Source organism: Lutra lutra, chromosome 17, assembly GCF_902655055.1.
Source record: "Lutra lutra chromosome 17, mLutLut1.2, whole genome shotgun sequence".
Lineage (NCBI taxonomy): Eukaryota > Metazoa > Chordata > Mammalia > Carnivora > Mustelidae > Lutra > Lutra lutra.
The window spans coordinates 3,920,659-3,932,813 of record NC_062294.1 but is presented as its reverse complement, the minus strand read 5'-3'; the positions used below and the strand labels follow the sequence as shown (position 1 = coordinate 3,932,813).

At 56.2% G+C, this 12,155-nt stretch overlaps 1 protein-coding gene across 1 annotated transcript in view; it reads left to right on the top strand.

Moving 5' to 3' along the window:
* The first annotated feature begins 5,601 nt into the window (after positions 1-5,601).
* Positions 5,602-12,155, top strand: part of CRISPLD2 (cysteine rich secretory protein LCCL domain containing 2) — a 59,966-nt gene continuing 53,412 nt past the window's right edge. The window contains exon 1 of the mRNA XM_047711627.1: positions 5,602-5,777. The gene's annotated coding sequence lies outside the window, so the exon portion shown is untranslated. The remainder of the gene's footprint in view (positions 5,778-12,155) is intronic.

Below are 12,155 nucleotides of genomic sequence, written 5' to 3'. Positions count from 1 at the left end.
AGTCAGTCACAGTCGCAGTCACACGGCCAGCCCACGTACGAGTGGAATCGACTCCGCCATTCCCCGGTCACTGAGCGGACAGCAGGGACCTGAAGGCCCACACATGGGACGGGGTCCTCCTTCCATGTGTCCCCAGGTCGAAGCCCCTGCGAGGCCTTGCACGTCTGCAGGGCTCATGAATTAACTTCCCCAGCCAAGGCCTATCCTTCAGCGGGGGCCGGTGTAGTCTGTTTGACAGGGACACTCATGACCACGTGGCTCCTTCTGAGAAGAGGAGACACGGGCAGGTCTGGAGCCGGGAGAGGCAGGAGTCCTCTCCTTCCCGCTCCAAACAGGGCACAACCCCGCCAACACCTTGGTTTCCGACTCTGGGTTCTGGGAGACAACACATTACCATTGCTTTCTGTCCCCTCTTGGTGGTCATTTTTTACCAACCCCAGGAAACCAGTGCGTTCATGTGCCCGGCTTTTCAGTCTTGGACCACAGACTTACTCATTTGCTTGCTTCCTGGTGGTGGGGGTGACTAGGGAGGGTGCCCTGGAGGAGGTCATGCTTGGCGGGGACAGTGTTCATGGGAACAGGCGTGTGGACGATGTTGACGGGATGATAGTAAGATTCTCAGCAGTTAGCTTGTTTCTGGCCACGCCTCTGTAACGTGGCCTGTTACTATTGTCTTTTATAGGGGAGGACACTGGGGGACAGAGAAGTCAAGGCAGGTATGACAGAGCTTGGCTTCGAGGCCCCACAGGGGATCTGGAAGCTCGGTGCCGGGAGGAGGGGTATGAGGGCCCCTCCCCAGCAGGAGGGGAGTCGTGCTGTGTTTCCGTTCCTGGCCCTGGCAAGGAGGGCTCCAGCTCCCAAAAGGTCCCAGCACACACCCTGGAGGCCACGGGAGAGTGAGCAGCATTGCGGACTTGGCTTCCTCCCAGGCTGACAGAAAGGTCTAGAATCTTCCGGAAATACCACACCCTGGGCGTGCAGCTCAGGGCCAAGCCTCCTCTGGAAAAGCCTGATGGTCACCCAGGGAGGAAGCAATCACCGTGGCAGCGTTTGCCAAAAGAGCTGAATTTCCTGAGGAATTTCCAGTCATGGTCCCCGGTGGTCTCTGGCTCCTGTGCTCGGAGATCAGGGAGACCAGAGGGCATAGAAACCCCAGGGAGGGCGGGAACGTGGTTTGGACATCCGTCTGGGCTGACCCACGTTCACGGTTTCAAAGCAGCGTGAGCAAGGAGTTCCATGAAATTGTGAAGTGGGGTCTCCCTCTTCATGAGGATGTGGAGACTCAGCGGGGGGCCATCTCCATCAGTCTGGCCTTCGGGTGCATTTCTTGTCCCCCTCCCACCTCATGGTGCCTGGTACTGTTCCTTGGGCTGCACGTGATGGACCAGGGGGACATCAGCTCCCGACAGGGCCAATTAGATTCTCTTTCCAGGAATCGGAACTGGGAGGTGCCCGGACACAGCCTGAACTGGTCCGTGGTTCTAGGGGGATGTGAAGTCATGCTGGGGGGATGGTCATGTCCACAGGGAGTGGGCAAGACCTGGCCACAGAGGGAAGAGGAAGGGACCCCAAATCAGTGCAGTGAGAGATGCTCACAAAGGACTACTAGGATGCCTGACTTCCTCCAGGGCTAATTCAAGTTCTCCGAGGGTCCTGACTGTCCTTGGCTTCCACAGCAGGCTACCGTCCTTCCAGAAGCTTCCTCCACTGTGTACAATAATTTGAGTATATTTCTTCTACAACTTCAGTCGGTCAAGATCTCTTGCCGCAGATCTCCCCACCGGCGGGGCCCGCGCTGCCCCCAGAGGGCTGCCCACCAGCAGAAGACGTGGAGCTCACCCCATGCCCTTCCTCGGCCGCAAGTCAAGCAGACCCATCGCATTCGGAACCCCAGAGGATGCCATGACTGGCACCTGTTACCCAGGAGGGTCACCGTCTTTCCTGACCTTTTGGTTCCTCTTTCTAAGCCACGCCCATCGCAAAATGGTACAGCCCCACATCTCCTTGTCTCGAACTGTTAGCTTAGTGGTCTTCCATGCAAATGAGGGCTCAGGGACACTCTAGCTGCTGAGTGGGTGCGGCGGGAACAGGGAAGCTGGAACTTGATGTCCAGCCCAAGAGCTTCTGAGGAAAACAGCTGGTCAGCTGGTGAAGATGTTGGTGTGAGTCCAAGACCCACCAGCCCTGGGGCAGCCGCACTGAGATAGGAAAGGAAAACCTGGTCTGTGGTCTGTGCTCTGAGTTGTGAAACCCTTTGGGACCGTCTGGTGTGACCCACCCCCTCCCGGTGCTGAGACAGCGGGTCCGCAGAGGGGCTGGAGGCTCTCGCTGGAGACCAGGCCTGCGCGCTCCCGCTTCCAGGCTGGGCCGCCTTCGAACCAGAAAGACCTTTTCCTTGGTCTCCAATGCTCTGTGACTTGACTCCTTCGTGACCAGCAAACAGGATCCCTTACTAGGATTTCCAAGGACCTAAACAGCTTCCCTTCTGGGGAGGGCTCCTGGGTGCATCTTGGCCCTTTCCCATGTTCAGAGCTTCTCAGGAACCCACATTCCCCATGACACATCAACTTACTCGAATCCAAATATCACTTTCTGGAAATTGGATTCTAAGATTGCATAGTGATGGAGAATGGTTGATCAAGATCAAATTCCCTGTGTCTTGTTTCAGTTTGTCGGCTCTACTGACAATAATATGAACTAATTCTTACTCTGTGCCAGACCCTGTTCTAAATTTCCACTAATTAATGTATGCCTTTAAACCTTTTAATGTTTTAAAGGCAGCCCATGGGGAGAAAGGAGCCATTGTCATTCCCCCTCATTTTACACCTGGGGAGCCGAGCACAGGCCAGCAGCTTGGAAGTGGAGGAGCTGGGATGCCAAATTGTGGCACCAGCCAGCAAGTTACAGACTCAGCCTGCCCCTTCAGAGCCTGGGAGGCAGTTGTCACTCAGAGAGGTCAGGTGACTTGAGCAAAGACACACACAGCTAGTGCGTGGTGGCGTCGGGGTTGGAACTCCTCTGCGGACATGAGGAGTTGGTGGTCATTCCACTGGACTGCCTAGTGTGGCTCCCGAAGAGGGAGGGATTGATTAACTTTTATCGAGCGTCTGCAAATTCCACGTTATCTTGTCTGCAAATTCTTTGATCTTCAGCTATTGAGCAAGGTGATCTAAGTGTGCTCTCCCTGACCCTCTGCAGGCGCTGTGATTCAACGAGGAGTGCGGCAGAGGTGATGTTCTCTGATTTCCAGTGTCAGGACACAAAAGGCCTTGTACCTTCCACCCGTTTCTCTTGGGAGGCTTGTGGTGGGGGAAGTAAAATTCTGACTACTCCGAGACGGCCTTCCAGGAAAAACCAAGTGGGGACAGATCCATTGAGACGTCCCGCTGAGCTCCTGCCACGTGGGTGACAGCTTGGATGTCCAGCCCCGCCAAGCTCTCAGATGCTGCCGCCCCAGCCAATGTCTGGCGGCAACCACACGAGAGACCCCTAAGGAAGAACCATGCAACCCGGCCCTTCCCAGACGCCCGGCTTGCAAAACTATGAGCAAAATACAGTGGTGGTTTTAAGCCACTGTGTTTTGGGTAATGTGTTACACGGCAACAGTAACCGTAATGTCCCAGCTGAGAAGTGTTTACCAGACGAGAATGTTTGGATCCACTCTGCAGCAAACCCAGACTCCCTAATCCCCTCGGGTCCCCTGGGTTAGAGGCCAAGGTCACGGGCTGTGGTCTTGCACTGCTTGAGTTGGAGTCCCACCCCCCAGCACTCAATAGCCAGGTGATCCTGGGCAAGTGCCCTTACCTACCTGAGCTCCAGTTTCCCCATCTATAAAACAAGGCCAACTGAAACCCCTCTGCTCATCAGGTTGTGGGTGGGTCATAGGCGGATGCCAGGGAAGCCCTGGGCACAGGGCCCAGCACGTGGGAGTGCTTGCTGGACGTTTAAGTACCATCCGCCTTCCGCCATGGGAAACCTGTTTCTGTGCAGGTTTCCTTCTTCTCCGCTAGGGCGGGGACCCAGTTTCTTCCACTCCCCTGTACCCAAAGCTTGTCGGTGCACAGGCAGCGGCAGCCGAGTGAACGAGAGCACGAGTTCAAACCCCAGGCCCTCCTCTCGGGAGCCGCGTGGCTTCTGGAAACTGTTTGCACTGTGTGCCCAGTGCCCTGATGATAACATCACCAGCCTGGGTGTGTGTGTGTGGGGGGGAAGTTGCCAGGGTAATGCTTGTGAGGCCTGGTGCCCGAGGAGCCTCTCTTCTTCCTTTGGGTTTGTCCTTTGTCAGTGGGGAACTTGTTCCCTCCGGGTTTGCTCACCGCTGGATACGCCAGTGCTTGCAACAGAGCCTGGCACACAGTAGGTGTTTAATAAGTACCACATGAATGTGGAGCTGGCACAATGCTTCAAAAGGAGGAGAAGGAAAGGGAAGGGACAGAGAGAACAGAGGGTGGCCGGGTCACTTTTTATTGGCATTTGAGCTGCACCAAAAGCCCTGGCAAGCGTTTGGACTTTCTGAACCAGAGCCACGCAGGCCCCGCCCACTCGCTCTCCGTCTGCTTCCCCATGTGCTCTGACCCTTCTGGATGTCCCCGATGCTTGAGCTCCCGGAGGGGCCCTGCCCGCACTGCAGAGTGCAGGGACTGGTGCCGAGTGACCCGGTCGGAGCATGCGGAAGGAGCAAGACATGATTCCCGGCCTTTATGCAGGGACGCGCCCCGTGAGGACGGGCGGGGTCCTCCTGCCCGTGTCCTCACGCAGTGGGTCCACACTCTCCTCTAGTCCTTCACTCCCCCCAGCCTTGCTTTCTTCGCTTGCCAGCAAGCGCCTTAGGTTTACGTGTTTCAAAGACAGTGCTTTCTGGCTCTAAACTGATTCATATTTACTTGTGCAGATTAAGGATGTTAAATGCCTGTGGGCAAAATGTAGCTAGATTAAGGTTGCTGCTCCCCGGCTGTGGGACTGGCGACACTTTGTTCTCCAGGCCTCAGGCGTCTGATCTGTGAAATGGGATCACTTACTCCAGAGCAGATTCCTTTGGACGTTTACGGGGATGGTGGAGGGCAAGCGCCTAGGCTGTAGCATGGTTTTGTCGTTGGCACATTGGGAATGCGTGTGTGTGTGAGTGTGTGTGCGTGTGAGACGAGCGGGGTTTTATACCACCGTGCAGAGGATGGGAGTAAATATAGCACGTGTGTATTCTCTGCCACAGTTTACAGAGCCCACACCCTTCCCAGTTTTATTTGCTACAGTCCCGAGAGGTCACTTCCCTAGTCGCACTTTCCATTTGAGGCAGAGAGAGACGGGATTTGGTAAATTTGCAAACCCCCGGTGGAAAGTGCTTGGCATGTCGCCGGGCGCGCAGCAAGCGCTCGGTGGAGAGGATAGTTCCAGGGTCCTGGCGAGGAAGCGGAGCGCGTCCTCTTCTCAAGCCCAGATCTCGGGACGCTCTGGTCCAGCCCTCCGCCCGCCCGGATCCCCGGCGCCCGCGGGAGGGGTGGGGCGGGGCTACATTTCCGCCGTCCTATCAGCGCCGCCGGCCTCCGGGGGGGCGGGGCGCGGAGGTGCTATAAGAGGCTGCGCGCGGGGCCCCTCCATCCACTGCATCCCTCCGCTGCCCGCTGTGCGGAGCCCGCGACCCACCCGCTGTGGACGGTGTCCGCTGTGCCGACCCGCGGTGCCGGCCCGCTGTGCCGACCGTGTCCGCCTTGTGCGCGCTGCTGCCGCTGCACGACCCGGGAGAGACGCCGGCGTGGTGGTGATTGGAGAGCCGCGCGGAGGTAAGTGACTTCCCTCCCTCTCCTCTCCAGGCTGCGGTCCACTCCGCTAACCTCCGAGGACCTGAATTAACCCGAGCAGATACCATCTCCTGGGGCTTCCTGTGCACAGGCACTATGCTGGGCGCGCTCCCTGTGGAGAAACTGAGGCTCAGCGAGTCCAAGCCTCTTGCTCTATACGACCTTACAGCCAGGGAGCAAGGGAGCTGGGACTCAAAGCCGGTGTGACTGCAGGATCCTGCTCCTTGAGCCCGGGTACCCTGACCTCCCTTCTGCAGTTCGCTAGCATCTGTTGCATTCCTGTGTACACAGTGGGCGTCAATAAATGGAAAACTGACGGCGCGAATGTGGCGGGGGGTTGAATGTGTCTCTCCACGTGTGGACGGCCAGGGTGATCCTAAGGGTACCTCTTAGCATTCTGCTAAGGTTTACTGGGCTACGCCCCTTTATGATTTTATTTGCAACAAACCTGTGCAAGGTAGCCTTTCTCTTCCCATATTTCAGATGAAGATACTGAGGGCCAGAGAGCGGGAGTGAGTTGTCCAGCTAGAGCCAGGGCTGCAGCCCAGCTCTCTATGCTTCCAGAGCTCCATGTCCAGGTGTGGGGCATGCCAGAGTTCCTGCAGGCTTGGGAGCGCATGCTGGGTCTGTCCAGCCGGAGTGGACATCTGCATACACTCCTCATGGGGGAAGAATGGTGCTGGAAGCTGAGGACTTGGCTCTGCCGTCCCGGGGAGACCAGCTGCCCTAGATGGACAGAGCCAGGGAGGGCCCCTTGTGTGGTGCGGACCTGGAGCCTCCCTTGCCCAGGACTCAGCCAGTGGACGAGTCAGAAAAGGCTTAGCTCATGCCTGCTTGTTGAAGTCTAACTTCACCTGGGCATCTTTGAGCCAAAAGGTGAGCTGCTGCTCCTGTTGGGAGAAGCAGCTGGGAGCCTGTGCAAATGCCCAGCTTGCCTGGCAAAGTGGGTTTGTAAATTTCCACCCTGAGCGTTTGGGTGCCATGTTCTGGCAGAACCAGGTGACCCTGCCTTCCCCAGTAGGGTCATCTAGGGTCTTAATCTGCCAGGTGAGAGCCCAGGGTCCAGCAGAATGAGATGAAGGGCATGCTCTCTTCTCCAAATAGACTGAGAGGGGGGCCTTCTAAGGTGCTTTGTGTTTTGTGCCCCTGATTTTCTGCTTCTGCCTCTGATCTGGCTGTTTCCACATGGGAAGGAGGAGCAGAAGGTGTGGGAGCTGTATTGCCAGTGGGAGGCAGGTGTGAGGTCATGCCACTTCCCTGCATTCCCCTCCCTGCCACATACCTGGGCAGGCGGCCTCTCAATCCCCATTTCACAGATGAGCAAACCGAGGCTCAGAGAGGTAAAGACCATGCAAAAGGCCCCCTAGCTGCTGTGCCATGCTGTCACCTCCAGGTCTGGCTGCTTGCAAACCCTGTGCTCTCAGCTGCTGGGTCCCGCCTCCTCTAAGACAGTTCTCTGCCAGGAGGGGGATGGGGTAGCTGGGTGACGGGTATTAAGGACGGCACGTGTTGTGATGAGCATGGGATGTTATACACAAATAATGAATCATGGAACACGACATCAAAAACTAATGATGTACTCTATGGTGACTAACATAATATTAAAAAAAAAAAAAAAGTTCTCCGGGCAACCAGTAACTCCACGTCTGGCCCCGAACATCACACCAAATGTGGTGTTGTCTGAGAGGGCTTCCAGGAAAATCCATCATCAGAGTTAAGCCCAGGCCCCCATGTTCCCAACCCTATGCACCTGGGGAGGAGAAAGCAGGTGATTTTGATTTTTTCCGGAGTTTCTTATGACGTAGGAGTGGGAATAGTGACATTTATAGTCACACCAGGAGCTGAAGTTACCTGACGCTCAGAATGAGCCAGGTGCGCCCAGGATCTACACAGACACCCTCACGGACTCCTTTAGGGGGTGGACCCTGGACCCTCTTCCTTTTTACAAGGAGGGGATTGAGTCTTGGAGTGATGAAGGCACGTAGGCGACACGACACAGCCAGGGCGCAGAGCGGCCCTCCAAGAGGGGTCCCACCCCAGACTCTGGAAGAAGGTGTTCGCCCAGTGGTCAGCTGCTTCAGAACCGGCTGTGAGGTCAGGGCGTCTCCTGCTACGTGGGATCTGGATCCCCGCCCGACTTAAGGGTGGGCCTCGAGAGGGGATGACTTGACCCAGGGCTGGGACTCTACTTGGTGGAGAGGTACCCGTGTCAATGTGCGGACAGCCTCGCTCTGGGACCCAGAGCAGCACCGGCTCCCAGAGCCCCTCCCTCTGAAGTGGAGAGGAGAGCTGGCTTGGCAGGGGAGGGCCCAGACCCTTGGCAGAAGAGCGAGAGGCCTCCGGAAGTCCCACACTTCATCCCTCCCTCTAAGACTCCTCGTTGGGTATCTGGCCTTTTGTAGGTTGCATTTGAAAACTGGCCTTTTAGAGGCGGGACTCTCAAATGCTGACTGACCCCTTTGGCCTTGTGGGAACTGGAACATTTCTGTGCACTGTCACCAGTGTAATTTACTACGTGTGGGAGGTGCCTCTGTGTCTACTTGCTCCAGACCTAGGAGGCTTAGGAGGCTTTTTTTTTTTTTTTTTTTTTTTTTTTTTTTTTTTTTTTTTGTAAATTCACTGGTTTTTGATCAGTCCCAGATGTGCAAACCCAGCATCACTCAAAGGGGCTGATGGCTTGTCAAGAAGGGAAAATGCAACACTGGCATCATTTCATTTCATCTTCAGTTAATGGAGCTGAGTAGCTGCTCAGCCCTTCTTGGGACGGGGACCCCGAGCCTCTCCTCAAGTCCTCGGTGAGGCACGCCGTGTTCTGGAACAAGAAGGGTAGGGCAGATCTGGGTGGTGGTTGGTGATAGAACCGGCCATAACCTTTTTTCTTCTTTCTTTCCTTAAAAAAGTATTTTCATGTGGTAAAATACACATAAGTACAAAATTTACCATTTTAGCCATTTTAAAGTGTAGGCTGCTGCGGCAGTGAGCACGTTCCCAGCAGTGTGCCCCCACCACCCCTGTCTGGTTCCATCACCTCCAAAGGACACTCCATAGCACTATTACCTCTTCTCCCCTCCCCAGCCTCTGACGACCACCCGTCCGCTTGCTGTAGATTCACTTATTCCGGAAATCTCATATACATGGAATGATGTGATACGCGGCTGTGGTGACTGTGTCTTGCGCTCAGTGTGATGCTCTCAGAGCCCATCCTCACTGTAGTGGTGTCGGTGCTGTTCCTTTTCGTGGCCGAGTAATATTCCCTTGCGGGACCGGACCAAATTTCATTGATCCGTCCTTCCAGCGATGGACGTCTGGGTTGTTTCCACCTTTTGGCTGTTGTGAACCACATTGCTGTGGACATGCGTGGACACGTCTTTGTTGGAACAGCTGTTTGCCGCTGTTTGGGGTCTGCACCTAGACGTCGAACTGCCAAGTCACACAGTCACTTGAGGGTTAACTTGTTGGAGGAAATCGTGTTCTCCCTTCTCGGCTTCGTTCTTGAAGAAACATAGACTCAGCTCATCTCATTGTGGAATCGATCAAGGCCCTCCACGGTGAATGCAGGGAAATCTGGGTGCTCTGGGGGAGGTGTTGACAGTCCCCCCAGGGTCACGGCAGCAACTGGCAGAGAACCCTGTCTGAGGCATTATGCCCCAAACTGCGTGGCTGTGGCTGTTCATGGACAGCTGCCCCCCGCCCCCCAACCTTGTCAAGGCCGTGAGGACAGACGGTTTCTTGTGGTTCAGCCCCAGGGACATTTATCTTCTCTGATTGTCTCAAGTGCTGTGTCAGCTTAGACCAAAACCACAGGTTCTGGGGAAAAAGAAATTCATAATGCGGATCATGCAACTTCTGGACCATCATTTAAAAAATATTATAAATTGTGAAATCCCACATTTTCAACCCAGATTTCTGAACTGTGTCCCATTGTGAGGGCAGAAGGGCAGTATTCCAGCAGGAAAAAGAAGAGAGCTTCCATTTCATTCGCAGTCAAATGGTCCTGGAATGGAGCCTGCCCTAAAGTTCTTCCGGATTGGAAAAAAACCGACTCTGATCTCTCCCGGCTTGGGAGCTGGATGGCACCTGCCAGGACCGACTTGGTGAGAGGCTGAGAAATCCTTCCAGAGCAGAGGCAAGGAAAGGTGCTAGAGAGCGCCCCAAGCGGGGACCATGTGTGTGCAAAGGTCCGGAGATGGGGAGGGGCCTGGCCCCCCTGGGGAAAATGACAAGGGGTTCCACACGGCTGGAGTCTGAGCATCAGACCCTGAGTGGTGAGGGTCTGCCCCGCGGGTGGGGCGAGTTTGGATTTTCTTTTATTTTTTTTTAGGGAGAGTGAGTGGGTATGTGAGGAGGAGGGGGTTCAGGGGGCTCAGTGTAGAGGCAGAGGGAGTGGCAGAATCCCAGGCAGGCTCCGTACCCGGTGCAGAGCCCGTCGCAGGGCTCCATCTCACGACCCTGAGATCATGACCCGAGCCGAAATCAAGAGTCAGACGCTTAACCAGTCGAGCCACCACGGTGCCCCCGGGTCTGGATTTCCTGCCACGGGCTGTGGGGCTTACACTTGAGAACGGATTACTGTGAAATGAGCAGTGTTCCCCAAAGTGTGGGAAGCCATCCCCACTGATCCCCGAGGTGACCAAGCCTGGGCACGGATGAGGCCCCAAAGGCGCCTGATCAGGGGGTGTCCTTCTAAGTCAAGGCAAACGCGGGTGGTGCTACCTGGGCCCAGCGCCTGTCCCACACCATGCTCCCCCTTTACAGCAAAGACAGAGCACCCTCGGCATAGAAGCCCGTGGCCGGCATCCGTGGCCGGCATCCGTGGCCAGCTGGCACGCTCTCACTTTGTTCTGTTTTCAGCGTGTGAAGTTTTACTCCTGCCTTCCGTCCGAGGCAGAAGTGATCATGTCCTTTGCAAATGGTGATGACGGAAAATTACCTTTTCCAAGGCCATTTCTCTGCACCCTCAACGTGGGTCACCTATAAAAGTACATGGTACGGACTAGTGGAGGTAACAGGCTGGGGGCAGGGGCAGTAGGTGTGCCGAGGGTGGCAGTTTGGGAAGTGCTGGATTTGGGTGGGGCATGAGGTTGAGACTGTTATAATCTGGGGCCACGGTTGTCAAAATGGGGTTCCCTCTCCGGGGGTGGGGCGCAGCAATGTCTGGGAGCTTGTGAGGAATGCAGATTCTCGGGCCCCGTCCCGGCTTTCCTGCATCAGAAGCTTTGTGGGGGAGGCCGGCAATCTGTGTTTTAACAAGGCTTCCGGCATGTTCCGGTGCAGGCCTGAACGGGACTGTGCAGCTGATGAAGGTTTGCCCTGGGGCCCCCACACCGGGATGGGGTGGAGACGGCTGGCTAGTGGGGGTGGATGTGAAGTTGTGTGGAAGGTTCTGGATACAGGGCCTGGTGTGACCCAAGAGAGGTCACACGGCCAGACAGGAGTAAGAGCCGCGGGGCTAGGATGGCCACCTCCGTGCAGGGTGGAGAGGCCGGTGACAGGCCATTGGTAGCATCCCGGCTTTTCTTCCAGAAGAATGCCTTGTTGGCACTCATCGCTCTGGGGCCTGAGCACGTCTAGCACCTTCCTTCTGAGCACATTCACTGGCCCCGTGTGCCCTGGAGCTTCCCAGGTAAATCTGTTTGAGAACCCCAGACGCCCCCCGCCCCAACAATGAGCGGTTCCCTCAGCAGGGCTGAAAACACAGCCGTGTGTCTGTATTCCGTCCGCTGCCGTCCCCTCTCTCTCTCCTGCCCCAAACCAGCTCCAACACAGCCGGTCTGTTCTCTCCGGGGGAAGCGCCCGGCGGCTGGAAACCCTGTTTATTCCCGCGAACCTTCAAGGCTCGGGCTCCGCTGGCCGTGAAGGTATTTTCAGCCTTGGCATCGCCGCACAAAGTGCCCTCTCAGACGTGGGATGAACTGGGCCCTGTCTGGGAGAGGCGGTGTCTGGTCCAAGTGGGAGGCCCCCGCCGGCCGTGGGGCTTCAATCCGGGCTGCAGTCTGAGCCCCAGGACTTGCCTCGGCCCGAGCCTGGGGGGGCGGGCGGTGCAGCCCCCCGGGGTCCTTTCCTGCAGCTGGTGTTCTTATACTTCTGGAGCTTCCCTTGATCCGTTCTTAGAAGACAGAGCAATTTCAGACTTTAAAAAAAAAAAATTATTAACGTTTCACATAGCAGAGAGGAGGGAACACTCACTCACTGGTGCCCTGGTGGGTGGCTTTTCCCCAAGTGCCCCCGCGAGCCCCAGCCGCCCCCGGGCCCCTTCCACGGCCCCGCCCCCAGCGGGAACCGTTTCCCGACTTGTAAAGGCATAGGTTGGTTTTGTCTGGTTTTGAGCTTGACATAAACAGAACGGAGCGCGGCTTCTTC